The 23,889-nt window shown below is 45.3% G+C and overlaps 1 protein-coding gene across 1 annotated transcript in view; it reads right to left on the bottom strand.

Moving 5' to 3' along the window:
* The window catches only part of LOC147445590 (Chaperone DnaJ-domain superfamily protein), a 58,106-nt gene that overhangs the window by 17,006 nt on the left and 17,211 nt on the right, over positions 1 to 23,889 (bottom strand). The gene's annotated exons all lie outside the window — the stretch shown is intronic.

Genomic DNA, 23,889 nt, shown 5'->3' on the forward strand with positions numbered 1-23,889 from the left:
TGGTTGATGCTAAGCCTCTTGGAGTACCTTTACCTCCATACACTAAGCTTAGCAACGCAGATTGCCCAAAGAATGAGGTGGCATTGAAAGCAATGAAGGAAACCCCTTATGCATCAGCTTGTGGTTCTCTTATATATGTTATGGTTGCCACTCATCCCGACATTGCTTATGCAATGAGAGTTGTTAGTCAATACATGTCGAATCCCGGCAAAGCGCATTGGGAAGCTGTCAAGTGCATTCTGAGATATTTACAAGGTACACAATCAAAGTGTATTTTTTATGGCAAAAGTGACTTAAAGTTGCAAGGACATTGTGATGCAGACATAAAAGGTGACATGGATACCAGGAAATCTACCAGTGGATATGTATTTGCTATTACTGGTGGTACAGTCTCTTGGTGTTCTAGGTTGCAAAAAATTGTGACACTGAGTACTACTGAGGCTGAATACATTTCAGCCACATAGGCTTCAAAGGAGACCATTTGGTTGGGCAGACTTGCAAAAGAACTTGGCATGCCTGCTCATACTCCAGTGTTGGGATGTGATAACCAGAGTGCTGTCTATTTAGTAAAAATGCCATGTTTCATGCGCGTACCAAACACATAGATGTGCGGTACCACTTCATACGTCAGGTATTGGAGGATGGTCTAGTCACCTTGACTAAGATCAATACACAAGATAACCATGCAAATGTTCTCACCAAGAGTCTTGCTAAGGCTCAACATGAGCATTGCATACAGCTTGTGGAAGTTAGTTAACTTTGAGGCGTCATTTATGCCTTTAAGTGGAAGGTTGTTGGGTTAAAGGCCTAAATAACCCTTTTGTACATTTTTATACTTTATCCAAGTTCAAACACATTTTTAAAGGTCGCTTATAATAAAAGTAAAAAAGCCCAAAAACTCAACAAGTGAGTTTTCCCCAATCGTGCGAGCTCTCTCCCCTTCTCTGATTTCGATCTGTAGCGCTATCCTCTTGCTGCACTCGCACCTGGCTACATCCAGCCCAGACCTGCACTCTTCCACCTCACGCATCTCCCGGAAGCCTTTGCTTCGCGCTTTCGACGATGTCCGGCCATTTGTGACTTCAAAAAGAGGGTCCCAAAAATCAAATAAAATCAAGGGAAAGAAACCAACAACTAAGGTTAGTGGTTGCCACAGCCTAATGACATACCCCCCTCTTAAAATCGCAAAATGTCCTTGATTGCATGCCAGATATACATGCCATAGATGATTTCGTGTGATTAGCACCCTTTCAGTATCACATGTATTCGCAGGAAAGGTCATGAAAATTAGATACAAATGACTTAATGAGACCTTCATACTTTTGTCATTTCATCTACGATAGAAGTGAGAATAATTCCTTTCGCATTTGTAGAGAAGTGTTCACTTCTATTGCGCTAAATCCGTAAGTACATTTGATGTGCTAGCTCCATCATTACCCCTCTTTCGAACACGTTGGGTTGGGACATACGCAGGTAGTGACCCAAAGGCCTCAAGGTAAAGCTACAATACAGTTCACACTCTTCCATCCACTTTGCATCCATAGGTGGATAGTTCTTGAACTTCACCAAACCAGAGTTACCGGGGAACGCGGCCTAGGGGCCCGGTAACGCCGGAACGACATCCGGTCGGAAAAATCTAGAACGTCCCGGAACGGACAGACGTTCCGGCGGGCAGACTGTGATCGGAACGGATAGACGTTCCAGCAGGCAGACTGTGACTGGAACGGGCTGGTCGAAACGTGTCGAAACATCTGGTACGGTCGGAACGTTTCCAACGGCCAGAAACGATCATTTTTAAAGTTGAAAAAACGGCTATTTTTTGGCAGCCAACGGCCAGCATGAGCTTAAGCCTTATATATTGCCCCCTCTTCCTCCATTCTTCAGAAATGCCCTCTCTCCCTTTCTCTCAACTCTCAAGCCATAGGGCCTCAAGGCTCAAGCTCTCAACCTCTCTCTCTTGGGCTAACCCTCAAGGCTCAAGCTCTCTCTCTCTCGATCGCAACTTTCAAGAGGTGAAGCCTCTCTCTCAAGCTCTCTATCTCAAGCTTCTCACAGAATCAAGCCTCTCTCTCTCAAGTCCTCTCTCAAGCTCTCTCTCTCTCTCTCTCAAACCCTCAAAGATCAAGCTCTCTCTTTTTCACGGATAATCCATGGTCTCTTCTTCTCATACAACCCCCTCCGTTCATACGGGCAACACTCAAAAGGCGAAGGAATGGTCGTGGTGGGATGAAGTGACCTCGGAGGGTACCTTGTCGGCGGCGGGAGGTTCTGGTGCAAGCTATGCTCTTACACGCGGAAAGGGGGGCATGAAAAAGTGAGGGCACACTTTCTTCGAGTGCCGGGACATGAGGTGAAATTTTGCACCAACTTAACCATCGAGAAGAGGAAGGAGCTTGAGGAAAAGGATCGGCAATTCAACCATAAAGCCAAGCCCGCACGCAAAGGTATCGATCCAAAGAGCCTCATTTTCCCTTCTTCCTCTCTACCCGGTTTAGGTGCCGGTGCATCTTCATCGGGTCCGATTCGTCGCCAAAGGACCCTTGCCACCTCTTGGGACCCAAAGAAGAAGGAAGAGGTGGATGCAGCCGTGGCCCGATTCTTCTATCGCGACCATATCCCATTTGTCGCGGAGAGGTATGTTTTATGATTTATCAACTTTCTCTCTCATTTCTTCCGTTATCGTCGTTTCCGCCTTTTTGATACTAACCTCTTCTATGTTTGATCCAAATAGGTCGGAGTATTGGAAAGTCGTGGTGCAACGGATAGGAGAGTATGGCACCGGCTATGTGCCGCCATCTTCAGAGGCTCTCCGAACCACTTTGCTCGATCGAGAGAAGGCTATCGTGGAGCAAGCAACCCTCAATATTCAACGTCTTTGGGCAAAACATGGCATTTCCCTCATTGCTGACGGGTGGAGCGATACAAGGAAGAGATCTATCCATGGTCTCGTCACATACTCGAGTGGAGAGATGTAATTTGTGCACTCTCATGATGCCACCAAGAGTGACAAGTCCACCGATGTCCTCTCTGCAGAGTGGACAGCGGCCATAGAAACAATCAGTGAGCAACACATGGTGGCCTTTGTCACAGATGGGGAGGCATCAAACAGGGCAGCAGCAGCTATTGTAGAGGGCCACTACCCGCATGTGACAGTGTGCTTTTGCATGGCACACTGCTTGAACAACCTTCTCAAAGACATCAACAAGTTAGACTGGATTGCTCCAGGTATTGCTGATGCAGTGAAGATTGTTACTTTCATCAACAATCACAACTTGGTTCGGAGTGAGTATCTCAAGAGGTCGGGCAGCAAAGTGCTTTTAAAGTATTCAGACATCCGCTTCGCTTTCAACTTTCTTCTTGTACGCAGGCTGTTTGAATGTCAAAATGCAGTCCGACAGGTCTTCATCAGTGATGAGTTCACCACCTTTCCCTATGCAAAGACAGTTGCAGGGATTTTGTGTGAGGATAAGGCAGAGGATCTTGAGTTCTGGAAGGAGCTCAAGAGTCTAGACGCACAGGTAAAACTGGTGGTTCATTTGCTTCGACTTCTGGATGGCATGGATCCTTTTGCATTGGCAAGATTTATGAGGCAATGGACCGCATGATCGAGCAGTTTGCACAGCTTGAGCCGAAAGTAGAGCGATATAAGGAGATCCATGCGCTTTGCGGCTCGAGGTGGAATTCATATGCCTCTCCTTTACACGGGGCAACGTACATGGTGGATCCAGAGTTCCAAGGTGCAAGGCAAGAGACAGATAGAGAAGTCATGAACCAATTTACAGAGATCTTAAACAAGATGGTTCTAGACAGAGATGGGTGACGCATTGTCAGAGATCAGTTGAGACAGTACAGAGAGATGCGGGGGTCATTTGACAGTCCAGATGCTCAGATTGATCGCAGGAAGATAGGTTCAGTGCTATGGTGGGAGGACTATGGTTATGATGGCCCTGAGCTTCAGAGATTGGCTATCCGTATTCTCAGCCAGTCAGTTAGTACCTCATGCTTGAAGCAACTATGGAGTACCTTTAGCCACATCGCTTCCTAGAAGAGGAATCGGCTTGGAGTGGAGAAGGCTAATGATCTCGTCTTTGTCAGCGCTTTGAAAATGCTTTGCAAGAGTACAGACAAACAAACAGATCCTTTTACACAGTGGGAGATGGAGCAAGAGGCTCCTCAGGCAGGTGGAGATGCACTTCCACCAACACCAGGTACTTCATCCGTGGCTGAGATCGAGCCACGGACCTAGAGCTCGATGATGAGAAATGGGAGGATGTGCATGATTCACAACCGGCTACTACAAATTGGGAGGCCTCTCAGGCTAGTGGCTCTTGAGTCTTGAGTCTTAAGGCTCGAGAGCTGCGACTTTAGGACTTCCATTATCCTTACCTTTTTGTATGGCTACTTGAGCCTTGCCCTCTTTGACATTTGTAGCTACTAGCATCTTTATGGTATTTGTCACCTTCAGTCTTTCGGTATTGTGGTCATTAGTTTGGCCCCCTTGTAGTCTCTACTCTGATTATGATATGTCACCTTTGGTTTTTGTGTAGCGCCTTGGCGGGCCTTGCTAGCCATAATTAAGCGAAAAGTATTATCTCTGACTTCTACTCTTGCAATTATTTGAGAGCTCTAATCTGTAATTACATATGTTATTGACAATTGTGTATCGGCATTGTATTTGTTCAATGTTGTGTATGTGCTATGGCCTCTGGGCGCCGCACATCCCAATCAAGTCATAATAAGGTTGAATGGTCTTCGAATCGTGTTTTTTGTGGGTATTAGAGTCAAAGGACTCTAGTACTACTTGTATTCAAACACATAACGCTAAAAAAAACAATATTTGGGTGTTTTTTTAGCCTCCCATTCAGCGTCGTTCCCGTTTCGGACCCATTCCCGTTCCCCCGTTCCGCAGAGAGGCCCGTCACCGTTCCCGTTCCGCGTACCGGGTAACTCTGCACCAAATACCATCGTGCAACTTTTCCCTTAACTTTTCTTTCCTTATGTGCCAAAATCTGCTCAAGAACCAAGATCTCATCAAGTTCCTCAACTTCTCGTTGATCCTCATCTAGCATATCTTCTGGCACATAACCTGTAAGGTGCAGCGGAAGTGAATGTTGAACTTTGCTCAAGATGAGTGCTTCGAACTGTGCTCAAGGGTTCCTTTTACTTACGGAAGGGAGAGCCTTCCATTCCTTTAGTGAGAGAGTGCAAGTGATCACAAACAAAGTGGATAAACACGGTGAATAAAGGTGCTAAGATTGAGAGATAGAGAGAGAAGAATACGACACCAAAATGTTGGCAAACCCTCCTCCAAGGGCCCCACTCTCTGTGGCGAGAGAGGTCTACTATTGATTGCACAAATCTCTACAATGGTCTAAATGCAATGGACTTGCCGACGATGTCGACAACGAGACGGGCTGAAAACTGAAAACGCTAGGGGCTGAAATCTGCAAATCTTGTATCTGTTGAATTCTAACTCTATGTCGATGACGACAGCCCGACGACGATGCGTTGAAAACACAGATGCTGAAATCTGCGAATAGCGGGCTGAATCTGCAAACTCTGGCTGATCTGATCGTGTGGCAAGGATCTACTGCGTGAAGGTGAGATCTGCAAGGTTTGGGGGCTGTGGTACGGAGTCTAAGTGCTGAAAATGCAAAATGCTGATGCTCTGTGCCGATCTGTCGCCGAGAATCTGCAAAACGCTAGCTTGGGCTTCAATCTGCAAAAACGCTAGGCATGGTCTGTTGTCTGCTGCAAAAATGCTAGGGAATCTGCTACAAACTGCTAACGCCAGGTTGATCTGCAATCTGCAAAACGTTGGGGCTGATCTGCAGTTGCAGAAAATGCTAGGCTGTTCTTGATGGCTGAAAACACTAGGTTGTTCTGTCGGGGGTCTTGCTGAGAAGGTGCATTATCAAACACTAGGTCCCTCCTACCTCTTCTGCCAGAAAGTGCTACCGTTAGGTTTTCTTATATATATCCTTAGCCAAATTGCCCTATCCAGTTTCCCAACAAAGTCACTTAATAATAATAAGTGAAAAATGGCTAAAATAGGGAAAATAGGTTTGTGCATTGTAAAATGCTCATGATGGGTATTGACTGTAATCTGATGATCATGTTGTGTGCAACCAGAGGAAATGCAACTACTAAGTGTCTGGAAATGCACGGTCTGCGAACAGACTCACAAAGGTGTCAGAACACTTCCTAAGCTAACTGAACCCTAGCCATGAAGTAGCTTGTCCACCTGCACATAGGGTTAGATGTGCACGTGATATCCCCTCCTTTTCAAAGTGAGGTACTGGTATCGAACTATATAGCGTCAAGGGAGAGTGCCAACAAGCGTCTGGAATCCTGGGAAGGACTCTTCGCCGGCCCACTCTGATGCGTGGGTCATGCGATACTTGAACTTCATAAAGGTCTGCAACGCCTGCCTCTTTGGGCCGCGCCGAAAGCGACACAAAGTAAAATGTGGCTGCGTCAAAGCTCCAACTTCAGGTATAGTCGTGGATCTACCTTCTTCAAGAATCTTCGAGGAGGAAAATTCATGAAACCACTTCCAACACAAAAACATGAACATACCCATTTCATGTAGTGTGACTTGGAAAAATTCAAGTCTTCTTTAAAGACTGTGCATGCAATGTAGATGAACAAAGAGACGTAGTGTCAAACCGTTCATCAAACACGCGCAAAATTGGAATGGAAACTTGTCTTTTTTATCTAAATCTATCGATTGTGACAAATCACAATGGAAATGCTGATGCTTGAGCTCAATCCTTTTTGTGCTCTTTCAGAGACTGTGGCATGCCAAGGAAGAGACATGGAATGAATTCCTTGAATGCAAACATTTCATCTTTTCATGAGTAATCCGCATACATCTGTGCTCATTCATGAGTGAATCGTATTCATCGTACAATATGGCATGCCTATGAAAAGGAAACACATAAAGACGATGACTAAAATACAGGAAACCGTCAAGAATGAAACGCTCGAACAATGTGTACTGACTAATCATGTGCATACACATTACTTCCTGTGGGGGTTCCTTAGGTCGTGACTCGAGAGCCAAGATCGGTTCTTCGTGATTGATCGAATCTGCAATGAGGTTAGCTTCACTAGAAAAAGCATCAACTAAACCATCATCCTTGTGAACAATAACATCTTTATCTTGCAAATCATCATCATTGTGAATAATCACATCTTTATCATGAAAAAAAAATGTGTCGTGCTTTGGAGAAGACAAGACTGAGAGAGTCTCCTTCTCCTAATTCTTTTCAATCTTCGCCTGCACATTAGAAATGAGAGATGAAGAATGAACAACTTCCTTCCCACGAATGACAATGAGAGAGTCACTTTTGGCATTGAAAGTGAAAGTATTAGCTGCCCAATCAATGAGAGAGTTATGCTCACGAAACCATCGAATGCCTAAAAGCGTATCACATCTTGAGAGAGGAGACACGACAAATTTCCTACGGAAGGACGCTTGTTGAACAATGAACAACACATCAAGGCACTCTTGCGTGATGAGAGAGTCCATACCGGGAGCACAGCCCGACACCTCGAAAGGAGATGTCTTGCTAACCTCCAAGCGGGCTCTTTCAACAAGCAAGTCACTAATCACATCATGCATACAGTCAGGATCAAACAATATGACAAAACGCTAACCCTTCATATAACCATAACACTTGATGAGAGACTCATCAATGGGAGGATCATGAGAAACTTGGGACACATGAGTGTTCTCATTTATGGCATTAACAAAGGATGTGGGTTCTTTAGATTCGTTACATTCAATCTTAGGACATGTTCTTTCATGTGACCCTAATGTGACAATGATAACATCGATCTTCCTTAGAATAAATGCTTTGTTCTTCTGACGTAATGTATCCTCCTAAAATTCCTTGTGCTGCCTTTTCATATGGAGTGAGCTTAGGTTTAGCAATTGTGTTAGCTTTACCCTTAGATTCATTGTGAGTGTTCGTTTCTGAGAGACTAGAGGAAGATTGGTTAAAAGAGATACCCTTCTTACCGTTCTGAGGGTTTTGACGAGTGTTAAGTGCAGCGGAATGAATGTTGTATTTTCTCAAGATTAGTGATCTTTACTGCTCAAGGTTCCTTTAGTTCTTAGGGAAAGAGAGAGCTTTTCGTCTTATAGAGAGTGTGGTGATCACGAACAAAGTGAGTGGATTGTGCGTGCAAGTGAATGAGACTGAGAGAAGGAGAGAGAAGAGATACGTCATCCGAGAGGTTGTAAAACCCTCCTCCGAAGGCCCCACTCTCGTCAACGAGAGTGGTCTATTTCTTGATTGCACAAATGCCTACAATGCAAATGCAATGGACTGATGCAATGGAACTATGCCGGTGACGACGACGGTGATGACGACGGCGACTTGGGCTGAAATCTGGGATCTTCTAGATGCTGAATTTCTGGGACTGTTTCAAGGCTTAAAATGGACTGTTTTGGCTGAAAATGGTTGGTCCTTGTCTGGGGTTCTGCTATAGATTCATAGGCTGAAACTGCCTTTCTTCAAAGGGGCTGAACCAGCGTTTTTGTCACTGCTGAAAACTGATGATCAAGACGCTGATGGCTGGGACTGAAAACGCTGGGATCTGCCGCAGGTTAGCTGGCGTTTTTGGATGAAAAACGCTTGCTGAATCTGGGGGTATGTTCCCTGATGAAAACGCTGGATAGCAGCAATGAGACTATGGCTGAAATCGCTGGTTTATTGCAGGTCTAAGGGGCTGAATCCCTTGCAAGGATTAGGTGCTGAAAACGATGCAAAACTGCAACACTATGCTGGCGTTAGTGAATCTGGGCTGCTGTTGTGGAAGAGCAAAAACGCCAGGCATGAGGGACTGATCTGCTGATGCAATATCGCCAGAAGGGGGAGACTTCACGGCAGTCGATGATGCTGTGGAAAACGCCAAGGGAAGGGAGGTTATGGCGATGGTCTATTGCGGTGAGGGGGGTACTGCTGAGAAGTTGCCTGTTGAGCGGGGAGCTCCTGCTGCCTCTTCTGCCATTTAGTGTGAACTTTGGTTTGCTTATATATTAACTTAGCAAAATTGCCCTACCTACTTTTGTAGGAAAGTCACTTAAAAATAATAAGTGAAAATCCCAATAAATAGGAAAATAAGCTAAATGCACTGGAAAATTCCCCTAACAAATGCTAATGGATTCTGATGGGAATTCCGATGATCATGCTGTGTGCAACCGGAGGATATGCATCTATGCTAAGTGACTGGGCATGCACGGTCTACGAATAGACTCACAAAAGTGCTAATCTAATATGACTAAACTGACTGAACCCTGTTGTGGTGTAGCTTGTCCACGGACACATAGGGTTGGGATGTGTCACGTGACATCCTCTCCTTTTCAAAGTGAGGTACTGGTACCGAGTTGTATGGCGTCGAGGGAGATTGCCAACAGCATCCGGAATCCTGGAAGGGACTCTTCGCCGGCCCACTCTGATGTGTGGGTCGTGCGGTACTTGAACTTCATAAAGGTCTGCAACACTTGCTTCTTTGGGCCGCGCCGAAAGCGACACAAAGTCTTCTAAATCTCCTTTCTTGCTTCAACTTCGTCTAGAGTCCTGCTTCTTTCGTCTTCAAGAATCTCCATGGCTGAAAATTCCTGAAACAATCTCCAACACAAAACCATGAACATATCCATTCCATGTATAGTGAAGGAAAAAAATCTTGTCTTCTCTAAAGACTGTGTATGCAATGTAGATGAACATAGAGACAGAGTGACAACCCGTTCATCAAACACATGCAAACAATGAGGTCGAATCTTTTCTGTTTAATCGAAATCAATCAACTGTGGCAAATCATAATGGAAATGCCCATCCTTGATGCTCATACTATCATGTGCTCTTTCAGAAACTGTGTCATGCCAAGGAAGAGACATGTACTGCGACTTCCTTACATACAAACTTTTCAACTTTTCCTCAACAATCCGCATACATTCGTGCTCATCCATGATAGAAACGTGCTCAACATACAATATGTCATGCCTAGGAAAAGGGATCACATAATGATGTTGACTAAAATACAGAAAACCTTCACGAATGAAACACTCGAACAATGCGTACGTATCAATCATGCAAACACATAATACTTCCTGTGATGGTTATTTGGACCAAGGCTCGAGAGGCAAGATCGGTTCTTCCTGAAGGGGTTCTGTGGACCTAGGCTCGAGAGCCAAGATCTCTTCGTCTTGAATGATCGAATCGTCCTGTGGGGGTTCTTTGGACCTCGACTCGAAAGCCAATATCGCTTCTTCATGATTGATCGAATCTACAACGAGGTTAGTTTCGCTAGGAAAAGCATCCACTAACTCATCATCCTTGTGAACAATCACATCATCTTCATGCAATTCATCATGGTTGTGAGAAATCACATCTTGACCATGCAAATCATCATGCTTGTCATTGTCATCCAAATCATTATGCAAATCATTAGCATCCAAATCATCATGCAAATCATTGTCATTCAAATCATCATGCTTAGCAATATCATTCAAATCATCATCATGCTTCAAACAATCATGCAAATCCTATGTATCCTGCTTTGGAGAAGAAGAGACTGAGAGAGTCTCCTTTTCCCGAATCCTTTCAATCTTGTCCTGCATATTAGCAATGAGAGATGGAGAAGGAGAAGTATCCACTCCATGAAAGACAGTAGGAGAATCACTTTTGGCATTGAGAGTTAAAGTGCTAGCCTCCCAATCAACGAGAGGGTTGATTTCACGAAACCATTTCATGCCTAAAATCATATCACATCCTGAGAGAGGAGAAACAACAAATCTTCTAGTGAAGGCAGTCTGTTGAATTGCAAACAATACATCAAGGCACTCCTTTGTGATGAGAGTGTCCATACCAGGACGAAAGCCAGAGACCTCGATAGGAGACCTCGGACTAACTTCAAGGTGGCTCTCTCAACAAGAGAGGGACTCATCACATCATGCATACTACCTGGGTCAAACAATATGACAAAACGGTGCCCTGACGTACGACCGTAACATTTGATGAGAGAATCATCAATAGGAGGGTCCTGAGAAACTGTGGGCACAATCATGTTATCATACATTGCATTGACAGATGTAGTGGGTGCTGTGGGTTCTTTAGATTCATTCGATTCAAGCTTAGGACATGTTCTTTTTATGTGACCCTTAATGTGACAATGAAAACAACGACCTTCCTTAGAATACGTGCTTTGTTCTTCCGAAGTGATGTAACCTCCTACAATTCCTTGTGCTACCTTTTCATATGGAGTAAGCTTAGGTTTACCAATTGCGTTAGCCTTACCCTTAGATTCATTGGAAGAATTCTTTGATGAGAGACTGTTGGTAGAGTGGTTAGAAGAGTTATCATTCTTACCGTTCTGAGGAGTCTGCGAGGTACTTGTGGAAGTCTTGTTCTCCTTAGGCTTTTCTTTGTTGTGCTTCATCTCCTGTGCGAGGGCAATCGCTACCGCCTTGTTGAGATTGATTGGATCGAATACCTCGACATCGTACTTGATATACTCGTCCAATCCAAAGAGAAAAGCCTCTTTGCGTTCATCATCCGACATGCGTAATTGGGTACCTAGCTGCAAAACACGATTAGAAAAAAACATAACTGGCATACCATTTTGCTTGAGAGCGCACCAATCGTCTTTCAACCGTGCGAGGTACTGAGGTGGCATAAACCGCGCCTTGAGCTTGTCTTGGAAATCAGCCCAACTAAAAGAGAGGGGCGTGAAATCGTCGGCTGCCTCTAGGTGCGCGGCTAGCTGTGCCTCTTGCCATGCGTGGTACCAATTGATGGCATCACCGGCAAGGTACATAGATGCCGTCAATACTTTGTTATTCCCTGTCTTCTTAGTTGTCGCAAAATAAGCATTAAATTGATGCAACCAAGAATGAATCACTGTAGCATTCATCTTACCGTCATACTTACTGAAAGTCAACTTTTCTGTAACTGGATGGTTAGAACTCGCGTCGTGGCTTGCGCCACTTGACGAACTTCCACGATCTTTGGGTGGTTCGGTCTTCGAGGCTAAGATGTGGAAAATAAACTCTTGATGACGAATCTCCCTTTGAGCCTCGCGTTCATCACGCTCGCGTTCGAAAGCAAGTCGATTTTCTTCTTGTTTTGCGGCAAGAGCAATGCGCTCACGCTCCTGAGCAAGGCGCTTATCGTCCTGTCCATCCATCATGGCCATCATTTGCTTCATCATTGCCTCCATAAGGTCTGGCGTAGATGGCGAAGGGGGAGAGTTGGAAAAACCTCCTGGTGGGGAGAATCCTTCGTCGCCTCTCTCATGCTCATCACCTGAAGGCAAAGTATCCATGCCGCTTCGGGTGACGACCATGCACTATGATCTTGGGGTCTTAAGCTCGCAAGGAACTTCGATCTTGAGGGTCTTGAGGTTCTTGAGGTCCTTGATTCGTGAGAATCTTGGGTTCTTGAGGTCCTTAATTCGTGAGAATCTTGGGTTCTTGAGGTTCTTGAGGGTTTCTTTTGCTTGCAAATCGCGTTGAAGAAGGATCTTCTCTTCACCCGAGTTCTACTCCTTTCTGCGGGCCCACCCCTTGGCGGCCTTGCGCTCACACCAAGGTTGCTTTTTCCCACCTCACGTCAATTGGCCGGCCACTAAGTGCACGGTCCGCTCTCAATGAGTGAAAAGAGACACAAGGGGAGGCTGGACAAGCCCTTCTTTCTTGGGATTCCTGTCACTCTTCAACAAAACACGATTAGGAATCGCCACGCCCAAGTAAACTTGGGTTCGTGCGATCGCAACAAGCAAAAAAAAATTCTTGTGGTCTTGTGGTTCTTTCCTTGAGTAATGCAGAACACTTCCAAAGCTCTGATACCAATGTTAGGTGCAGCGGAATGAATGTTGTATTTTCTCAAGATTAGTGATCTTTACTGCTCAAGGTTCCTTTAGTTCTTAGGGAAAGAGAGAGCTTTCCCTCTTATAGAGAGTGTGGTGATCACGAACAAAGTGAGTGGATTGTGCGTGCAAGTGAATGAGACTGAGAGAAGGAGAGAGAAGAGATACGACACCCGAGAGGTTGTAAAACCCTCCTCCGAAGGCCCCACTCTCGTCGGCGAGAGTGGTCTATTTCTTGATTGCACAAATGCGTACAATGCAAATGCAATGGACTGATGCAATGGGACTATGCCGGTGACGACGACGGTGATGACGACGGCGACTTGGGCTGAAATCTGGGATCTTCTAGATGCTGAATTTCTGGGACTGTTTCAAGGCTGAAAATGGACTGTTTTGGCTGAAAATGGTTGGTCCTTGTCTGGGGTTCTGCTATAGATTCATAGGCTGAAACTGCCTTTCTTCAAAGGGGCTGAACCAGCGTTTTTGTCACTGCTGAAAACTGATGATCAAGACGCTGATGGCTGGGACTGAAAACGCTGGGATCTGCCGCAGGTTAGCTGGCGTTTTTGGATGAAAAACGCTTGCTGAATCTGGGGGTATGTTCCCTGATGAAAACACTGGATAGCAGCAATCAGACTATGGCTGAAATCGCTGGTTTATTGCAGGTCTAAGGGGCTGAATCCCTTGCAAGGATTAGGTGCTGAAAACGATGCAAAACTGCAACACTATGCTGGCGATAGTAAATCTGGGCTGCTGTTGTGGAAGAGCAAAAACGCCAGGCATGAGGGACTGATCTGCTGATGTTGCTAATTGGACTATTTTCTTATTTTTAATGATTAAATCTCTTTTTTAGGATATTTTATTATGTGCACTAAGAACTGTTAAAAAGATTGTAGCTACAGGAACTGCCTTCAGGAACGGACAACTCTGATGTGTCATTTGATGGGTGACGGTAAACATCGCGAAGGAGTTTCCGTAAGTTCGGTGGAAAGGGCCGGGTTACGAGTGCCTCTGATGCGTCACATGATGGGTGACGGGTGCATCAGTAAGGGGGCATCCTGTAGGCTAAGGAGGAAATCCGAACTGAGTAAGAAAATACGCGTAAGAACGCAAGCACAAGAATAAAGATGGTTCAATGAAGCTTTTTACGAAAAGCAGGAACAGTCGCGGGAGGACAGATGTTTTCCCGCGAGGAGTCTGTGTCTGCATTGCATCTGTGTCGTGTCCTGCACTCGGGGACGCCTAGAATGTGTTCGTATAGCATTGTTTTCACTAACTAAATGAGTTTTTAAAGTTTGAACAGGTTCACACTTTTATTAAAGTGGCCAGTCACTTTTAAGTGACCAAGCTTTTATTAATAAAATAAAGCAAACAAGGCCCTTAAAAAAAAAAGCCAGCGCTAAAACCTACGCAGGGGGGCTGAATTGCGATCTCTCTCTCTCTCCTCTCTCTAAAAAACACGATTTTCTCTCTCCTCTCTCTAGAAAACGCGATTTTCTCTCTCCTCTCTAGGAGCGCCAAGCTCTGCTTTTTGGGCCGCTATTCCCGCCAGGTGCCAGAGCCTATAAAAGGGCAGCAAGCGTTCCAATTTTTATACACCGAAAGCAGCAGAAAAACACCAATGCTAGGATTCTGGAGCAGAGTCTACTGGCGACGGAAACTGCGAGTGTTCGCGTGACGACTAAGTACGGAGGTCGATTCTCCGAGCAAGAAGCGACAGGTATAAGGTGTTGATACGCATTGAGAATTGTTGCTCTGTGTGGTTTGTTTTGCAGGAATCTCCCGTCTTACGGGAAGGCCCTTCATGGGAAGGTACGGCTTTACGCCTAAGTCCCTTACGGGAAAGTACGGCTTCACGCCTAGGTCCCTTACGGGAAAGTACGGCTTCACGCCTAAGTCCCTTACGGGAAAGTACGGCTTCCTAAGTCCCTTGCGGGAAGGAACGGCCTTGTGTCCAAGCCCTTCACGGGAAAGCACGACCTTCGGGTCTAAGACTACAGAACGGAGGGGTTTCCTCGGGTTCTCGTGCTTGTATAAGAATTCTCCCTGGATAAAAGAATACTCTTAACGGGGGGGGGGGAGCAGCCGATCTTCTGGTCCCCAATACTATGTCGATCTTCTCCCTTCTCTCATGTTTTCAAAGAATTATAATTTTCAGATTTTCTAAGTGCTCGTGTACGCTCCCGTTTTGGGACAGTGGTATCAGAGCTCGGACTCCTCTCTTTCTCTGCAAAGAAAGACGATTCCGGGAAGAACGGGAAGAACCATGTCGAGCCAAGGGAGAAGCGTTGAAGAGGAACTTCAACAAGTGCAAGCTCAGCTTGCAGAGTTGCAACAAATTTTACTGTTGCCGGACGTCCAAAAGCTTTTGGGCGGAATGAAGAAAACGAATGGAACTGATGCAGCCAAGCATCCAGACAACACTGTTGGCGTGAGACCACAGGAGGCAAGAGAAGAAGCACGTGCCGAGGTGCACAAAGGATCTTCGGATCGGAATGAACGGCCTACTTCAAGGAAAGGCCAGGAAAAAGCGCTCTCTCTGCTAGACGAGAGCAAGGACATCTCTATCTCATCTCCATCTTACTCTCCTGATTATACTTCTACTTCTCGATCATCTCGTCAGAAGAAGGAAGCAGCTACTACCGCCACTACCATACATCAACCTAAAGATAAGCCTCGATTCAAGAAGCAAGGTCGCAAGTCTCAACATCGCATGAGAGTCTTCAAATCAGGCGACAAGGACATCAAGTTCGAAACCTACAACGGACGGAGAGACATCTCCAAAGCACTGTCCTTCATCAGACAGTTTGAAGTCGCCTTTACCAATGGGCACTTTACAGAAAAATCCAAATTACGCCATGTGGGGATGCACCTCAAGGAAACGGCAAGTAATTGGTGGTTAGCCAAGATTCTGGAAGGTTCTCAAGCCAGAACTTGGGAGAGATTCAAATCTGAATTTTATGAACAATTTCTTCCGCCTGACTTCGAGCAGGACATACGGAAAGAATGGGACTGGCTTGCCCAAAAGGAACATGAAAGAGTAACGACTTATGTGGACAAGTATTGGTCGGTTCTTCTGAAGGTCACTCCCTTCATGAAGATTGCCGACGAGGAAAAGAAAAGAAAGTTCGAAGCGGGTCTCCGACCGCAGCTTCGAAAGAGTATGAAGGTGTATCCGCATGATAGTCTTCAGAGGATGATGGAGTCAGCAATCATTGCTGAGGATTTGCACTCAACTGGGACGCCCAGAAAGACGGAGCATAGCACTTACCGTGCAAGACAAAGAGGGGTCTACGATGACCAACGGGGCCAAGGAAGAAAACGTCCTCCATCGAGGGACGATGATCATTCTAAGAAGCCAGAGGGCACTGGCAAGCGAACTAAGTATCTTTCTCCTACTCAACTTCAAACTTTCTGAGAGGAAGGAAGATGCTTCTACTGTGGCGAGAAAGGACATATGAAACCGGACTGCCCGCTAAAGCAGCAACGGCAAGAACAGGCCTCTACGAGGCAAGAGAAAGCAAGGAAGGAACCCGCACCACCAAGCTCGAACTCAATTCCAGATGTTCAAGGAAACACAGAAACAGAGAAAGGTAAGCGTCAACTTCTGAAGGGCTGGGGGTCTTTGAACAACCAGCGAGTACTGATTCTTTATGATCCAGGATCCACGGATAACTTCATCTCCCTGGATACTGCAGAACGTTTGTGCCTTACACTGGCTCAGCTTGGCACACCGGTTACATCCGGATCGGCATTCGAGGGGTTGACAACCAATGCAACTCCTGTGCAAGGACAGCTCAATCTTCGGATTGGCGAGTACAAGGACCGCGAATCATTTTTGATGGCACCCATCGAGGGATGTGATATCATCTTGGGTATGCCATGGCACTTTCACATGACACCTATTCCCGATTATGTGGAAAAGACCCTCACTTTTGATCATGGGGGTAAGAAAATAAAGATTCAAGCTGATGCAGGAGATTGGCAGTTCCCAATTGTAAGCCATATCTCCATTAAGAAAGAAATGAAGAAGTGTGTCTCTGCTTACTTGATTTTTGCAAAGGATAAAACTAGTAGGGACTCTCTCTCTAGTCTGGAAATTAAGCGTCTTCAATTTATTGAAAAGTACAAGGATTGTTTCACGGAAACACTTCCTGATGAACTCCCTCCGGTACGCCCGGAAGATCACCGCATAGATCTCATACCAGGTAGCTCGCCTCCCAATCAACCCCCTTATCGGGTAAGTCTTGTTCAGCAAGAGGAAATTTTGAAGCAAGTCAACAAGCTTCTAGAGAAAGGGTTAGTACGGCCAAGTGCTTCACCCTACTGCTCTCCAGTTCTACTGGTGCAGAAGAAAGATGGCACGTTTCGAATGTGCATAGACTATCGGTCTTTAAACAAGATCACAATCAAGAATCGCTTTCTGATCCCTCGGATTGCTGATATACTTGATAAGTTGCAGGGTGCAAGTGTCTTTAGTCGCATAGACTTAAAGAGTGGGTATCATCAGATACGGATCGCCCCTGAGGATGTCCATAAGACTGCTTTCCGCACAACCTTTGGACTATATGAATTCTTGGTAATGCCTTTCGGCTTGACCAATGCTCCTGCGACGTTCAATCGCATGATGGACCGCATTTTCAGCCCGTATCGAGCTTTTACGGGAGTATTCTTTGACGACATACTCATCTTCTCTAAGTCAGAAGAGGAACATCGGAAGCACTTGGACTTAGTGTTTCAAGAATTGCGAAAGCATGAGTTGCATGTGAATGCAAAGAAGAGCGAGTTCTTTCTCTCTGAGATACACTATCTCAGCCATATAGTCTCCCACAATAAAGTGAGTATGGATCCTGCCAAGATCCGAGTGGTAGAAGATTGGCCTATTCCCACTACGGTACATGATGTACGTAGCTTTCTGGGATTATGTTCATATTATCGAAGGTTTGTCCGAGGATTTGCTCATGTAGCAGGACCACTTCATGACTTGACAAAGAAGAAGATTCCTTTCAGATGGGGATCGAGACAACAAGGAGCTTTTGATCGGCTCAAGTACTTGCTAAACCATGGATCTCTTTTGATAGTGTCTGACTTAAGGAAACCATTTGAGGTTCACTGCGATGCTTCAGGTGATTGCATCGGAGCAGTGTTAAACCAAGAAGGCCATGCAGTGGCTTATGAAAGCAGACGGCTTAAGGATGCAGAGTTGCATGCATCAATCTACGAAAAGGAACTCACGGCTGCGATTCACGCCTTATCCAACTGGAAGCACTATCTTCTAGGAGCAGATTTTGTGATCAAGACTGATCACCAGAGTTTGCGGTATTTTCTTACGCAAAGGAAACTATCTGAGAAGCAGATGAGGTGGGCAAACTTTTTGTCTATGTTTCACTTACAGATCCTTCACACGGCTGGGAGTAAGAATGTGGTCGTAGACGCATTGTCTAGGCGGCCAAGGGTGAACGCTCACTTCGGTGTATCACCAAGAATTAGAAGCACTACCGGATTTGTATCCGAATGATCCAGACTTCTCCACCATTTGGGGAAAGCTACATCGTGGAGAGAATGAGTTTCCCTATTCCATTCAGGACGGTTATCTCTACCACCATCAGGCTATATGTGTGGCGGAACCATTAAGAAAGAAGATCATGGATGAAGCACACGCTTCGCCTTATGCGGGTCATCGGGGTATTCTCCCTACGACCTTAGCAATGGAAAGATATTTCTTTTGGGCCTAGCCTTAAAGCAGACATTGATAAGTATGTCAGGGAATGTTTGGTTTGCCAAAAAGTGAAGTATGATCGGCATAAGACGCCTGGGTTGCTACAACCTTTGCCTGTGCCTAATGAACCTTGGGAAAGTATTGCCATGGACTTCATCATGGACCTCCCTAGAACTCAGACTGGAAATGACGCGATCTGGACCATTGTGGACAGGTTTAGCAAGCAAGCACACTTTATACCAGTCAAGAAAACGATCAAAGCAGATCATATGGCTAGGGTCTTCCTAGCACAGATCTTTAAGCATCATGGAATGCCTAAGTCAATTGTGAGTGATCGAGATCCTCGCATGACAGGAAATTTTTGGCGTGCCTTGATGGATAATCTTGGTACAAAGCAAATATTTTTCATCTGCCTACCATCCTCAAACGAACGGGCAAAGTGAGATAGCCAATTCCACAGTATTGGATATGTTAAAAGCTTATGTGTCAGACCGGCAATCTGATTGGGAGAAATATTTGCCTCTTGTCGAGTATGCGTATAACAATACCATACACTCATCGACGGGGAAAGCACCTTTTGAGATTCTTTATGGTAAGCCTTTGCTTCCACCCATCCTTTTAACTAAGGATAAGATCTTTGCAGCAGATGAATTTGTTCGGGATTTGGACACCGCCTCTACGGGCAAGTTAGGAGAGCTATTCTACACTCTAAGGAAAAGCATAAGAAAGCTGCAGACAAGCACAGAAGGAATCTAGACTTAACAGTCGGACAGTTAGTCTTACTCAAGTTTGAGAAGGCAAGACTTAAGAAACAAGCGTCTCATAAGGGGAAAGTGGTAAAACTTTCTACCCGTTATTATGGGCCGTTTAAGATCACTGAGCGAGTGAATGATGTCGCTTTCCGATTAGAGCTACCGCCTAATTGGAAGATCCATAATGCTTTCCATGTCAGTTTACTCCGGCCGTATGTAGGATCGCCTCCGAGCCAGCCTAGCGTTGAGGAACCTCTAGAGGTTGAGGAAACAGAAGAAATACTCCAACCGGAGCAGATAGTAAGTCATCAGGAGCGGTCTCTCAAATCCGAAAAGATAACACGGAAGTATTTGGTTAAGTTTAAGAACTATTCGAATCTAGATGCTCGGTGGATGACGCAGGAGGAATTAGCAGCTTATCCCGAGATACTGGAGGTATATGTCCAAGCACTACAGTTGAGGTCAACTGTTTAGAAGCCAGAGAGATGTTGCTAATTGGACTATTTTCTTATTTTTAATGATTAAATCTCTTTTTTAGGATATTTTATTATGTGCACTAAGAACCGTTAAAAAGATTGTAGCTACAGGAACTGCCATCAAGAACGGACAACTCTGATGTGTCATTTGATGGGTGACGGTAAACATCGCGAAGGAGTTTCTGTAAGTTCGGTGGAAAGGGCCGGGTTACGAGTGCCTCTGATGCGTCACATGATGGGTGACGGGTGCATCAGTAAGGGGGCATCCCGTAGGCTAAGGAGGAAATCCGAACTAAGTAAGAAAATACGCGTAAGAACGCAAGCACAAGAATAAAGATGGGTTCAATGAAGCTTTTCACGAAAAGCAGGAACAGTCGCGGGAGGACAGATGCTTTCCCGCGAGGAGTCTGTGTCTGCATTGCATCTGTGTCGTGTCCTGCACCCAGGGACGCCTGGAATGTATTCGTATAGCATTGTTTTCACTAACTAAGTGAGTTTTTAAAGTTTGAACAGGTTCACACTTTATTTTATTAAAGTGGCCAGTCACTTTTAAGTGACCAAGCTTTTATTAATAAAATAAAGCAAGCAAGGCCCTTAAAAAAAAAAAGCCAGCGCTAAAACCTACGCAGGGGGGCTGAATTGCGATCTCTCTCTCTCTCTCCTCTCTCTAAAAAACACGATTTTCTCTCCTCTCTCTAGAAAACGCGATTTTCTCTCTCCTCTCTCTAGGAGCGCCAAGCTCTGCTTTTTGGGCCGCTATTCCCGCCAGGTGCCAAAGCCTATAAAAGGACAGCAAGCGTTCCAGTTTTTATACACCGGAAGCAGCAGAAAAACACCAGCGCTAGGATTCTGGAGCAGAGTCTGCTGGCGACGGAAACTGCGAGTGTTCGCGTGACGACTAAGTACGGAGGTCGATTCTCCGAGCAAGAAGCGATAGGTATAAGGTGTTGATACGCATTGAGAATTGTTGCTCTGTGTGGTTTGTTTTGAAGGAATCTCCCGTCTTACGGGAAGGTACGGCTTCATGCCTAAGTCCCTTACGGGAAAGTACGGCTTCACGCCTAGGTCCCTTACGGGAAAGTACAGCTTCACGCCTAAGTCCCTTACGGGAAAGTACGGCTTCGCGCCTAAGTCCCTTACGGGAATGAACGGCCTTGTGTCCAAGCCCTTCACGGGAAAGCACGACCTTCGGGTCTAAGACTACAGAACGGAGGGGTTTCCTCGGGTTCTCGTGCTTGTATAAGAATTCTCCCTGAATAAAAGAATACTCTTGAGGGGGGGGGGGGGGACCAGCTCATCTTCTGGTCCCCAATACTGTGTCGATCTTCTCCCTTCTCTCATGTTTTCAAAGAATTATAATTTTCATATTTTCTAAGTGCTCGTGTACGCTCCCGTTTTGTGACAGCTGATGCAATATCGCCAGAAGGGGGAGACTTCACGGCGGTCGATGATGCTGTGGAAAACGCCAAGGGAAGGGAGGTTATGGCGATGGTCTACTGCGGCGAGGGGGGGGTACTGTTGAGAAGTTGCCTGTTGAGCGGGGAGCTCCTGCTGCCTCTTCTGCCATTTAGTGTGAACTTTGGTTTGCTTATATATTAACTTAGCAAAATTGCCCTACCTACTTTTGTAGGAAAGTCAACTTAAAAATAATAAGTGAAAATCCCAATAAATAGGAAAATAAGCTAAATGCAGTGGAAAATTTCCCTAACAAATGCTAATGGATTCTGATGGGAATTCCGATGATCATGTTGTGTGCAACCGGAGGATATGCATCTATGCTAAGTGACTAGGCATGCACGGTCTACGAATAGACTCACAAAAGTGCCAGATCACTGCTAATCTAATCTGACTGAACTGACTGATCCCTGCTGTGGTGTAGCTTGTCCACGGACACATAGGTTGGGATGTGTCACGTGACAACGAGTCTGAGAGGTACTTTGAGAAGTCTTGTTCTCCTTCGGCTTTTCCTTATTGTGCTTCATCTCCTGCACGAGAGCAATTGCGACCACCTTGTAAGATCTATGGGGTCGAGTACTTCGACATCAAACCTGATATAGTCGTCCAACCCGAAAATAAAAGCCTCCTTGCGCTCATCATCCGATTTGCGTAATTGGGTGCCGAGCTGCAAAACACGATTAGAGAAAAACATAACTAGCAAACCATTTTGCTTGAGACTGCGCCAATCGTCTTTCAACCGTGCTAGGTACTGAGTTGGCATAAACCACGCCTTGAGCTTGTCTTGGAAGTCGGCCCAATTGAAGGAAAGAGGCGCGCCTTCGTCGGCTTCCTCTAGATACGCGGCCAACTGTGTCTCTTGCCATTGACCATGAGTTAGACAATTGCAATTTCATTAAAACCTCATTTATCTTTTTGATGATAGGAAATGGACCATACATTCTGAAAGACAACATTGGACACTTCTTTCCAACTTGCTTAAGACGTTGCTTCATGATTCTTAAATACACCCAATCCCCTTCCTTGATCGAAACATCCTGACGATGCTTATTAGCCTGCTGTGAGTAAGACTCCTGAGCCTTGCTTAGCCGAAGCTTCACTCTCTCAAAAATCTCATCCAACGACTGACTTTCAACATTGGAATCAGGCATTTGACTAACCGAGCGAGTCAAAAGTGACTGGAACGGACGGCCAAAAGCTGCCTCATACGGAGTTTGATCAATGGCAGAGGAAAAGGAGTCATGCCTCCAATGCGAGATAGAGCTCCCAATGAGACTGTTGATCATGCACATATGACTTTAAAACATCAAAAGCCACCTGATTGTAAATCTCTATCTCACCATCTGACTGTCGATGAAAAGCCGATGAAAAATAAGCTTAGTGCCAAAATTTTCAAAGAGGACGCGCCAAAAATTGGACATAAACTTAACATCCCTATCTGAAACAATCGATTTTGGCAAACCACAGAGGGGGTACTAATGCTTAATGAACAACCGTGCTACATCTTATACGGTGACTATGGCCTTACAAGGAATCAACTGCAAAACTTGTTGAAACGATCAACAATTGTCAAAACATTGAGTATTCCTTGAATGCAAACTAGGTGGAAGGTTAGTCACAAAACCCATGAAAATATCTTGAAAAGGTCCATCGGGAATAGACAATGGAAGCACGAGGCCTTGCTGCTTATCCCGAGGAGCTTTTACCTTTTGACAAATAGTGCACTATGTGACATAACGAAACACATCTTTTCGTATTTTAGGTCAATAAAAGAATCTTTCTATTTTTTCCAGAGTGGTGTTCATTCCCTTGTGCCTCCCCGTGAGAGAGTCGTACATCATGCAATATAGTTGTCCTGAGAGAGGGCAACACACATAGACGTTGATGAAAATACAACAAACTATCACGAATGAGATAGTGGCTTGGCCCTTGGGAAGCAAGAGCCTGCAACCATTGCTTACCAAACTCGGAAAACGCATACTGGTTCTTCATGCTGTTGAAAGAAACACCCTGAAGAGAAATTGTGGATCTTGACTCAAGAGCCAAGAACTGTCCTTTGTGACTTAACGCAAACAGGGTTAGCTTTTCTAGGCACATACTCAATCAAACCTCCAAATTGCTCAAAAAATTGTGACCACCGTGGTTGGCGATCACTCTAATCTGCACTAGGCATACACTGGAGCCACTTGAGGGCTTGGTAATCTGTGCGAACTGTAAACTCTCTACCATAAAGAAAATACTTCCAATGCTTAAGAGAGTGAATGACAGACAAAAGTTCTTTATCATAAACTGAATAGGTCTTTTCTGCACTACTGAGCTTTCGACTAAGGAAAGCTACGGGACAACTGTGCTGCTGAAGCACAGCGCCTATGGCGACATTGCTTGCATCCGTCCATACCTCAAAGGGGTCATCCCAAGAGGCAAGGATAAGACACGGCGCTTCTGTCACCGCAACCTTGAGAGCTATGAAAGCCTCAACGGCTTCCTCAAGTAAGTCCACGCCCTGTCGACGAGTTTTACCCCTTTCAAAACATCTGTCATAGGTGCGGCAATGCAAATTCTCTATGTACGAACTATATACTTGGCGTAAACCAAGAAAAGAACGCACATC

The sequence above is a fragment of the Adiantum capillus-veneris genome, chromosome 12, assembly GCF_014529385.1.
Source record: "Adiantum capillus-veneris isolate H3 chromosome 12, ASM1452938v2, whole genome shotgun sequence".
Lineage (NCBI taxonomy): Eukaryota > Viridiplantae > Streptophyta > Polypodiopsida > Polypodiales > Pteridaceae > Adiantum > Adiantum capillus-veneris.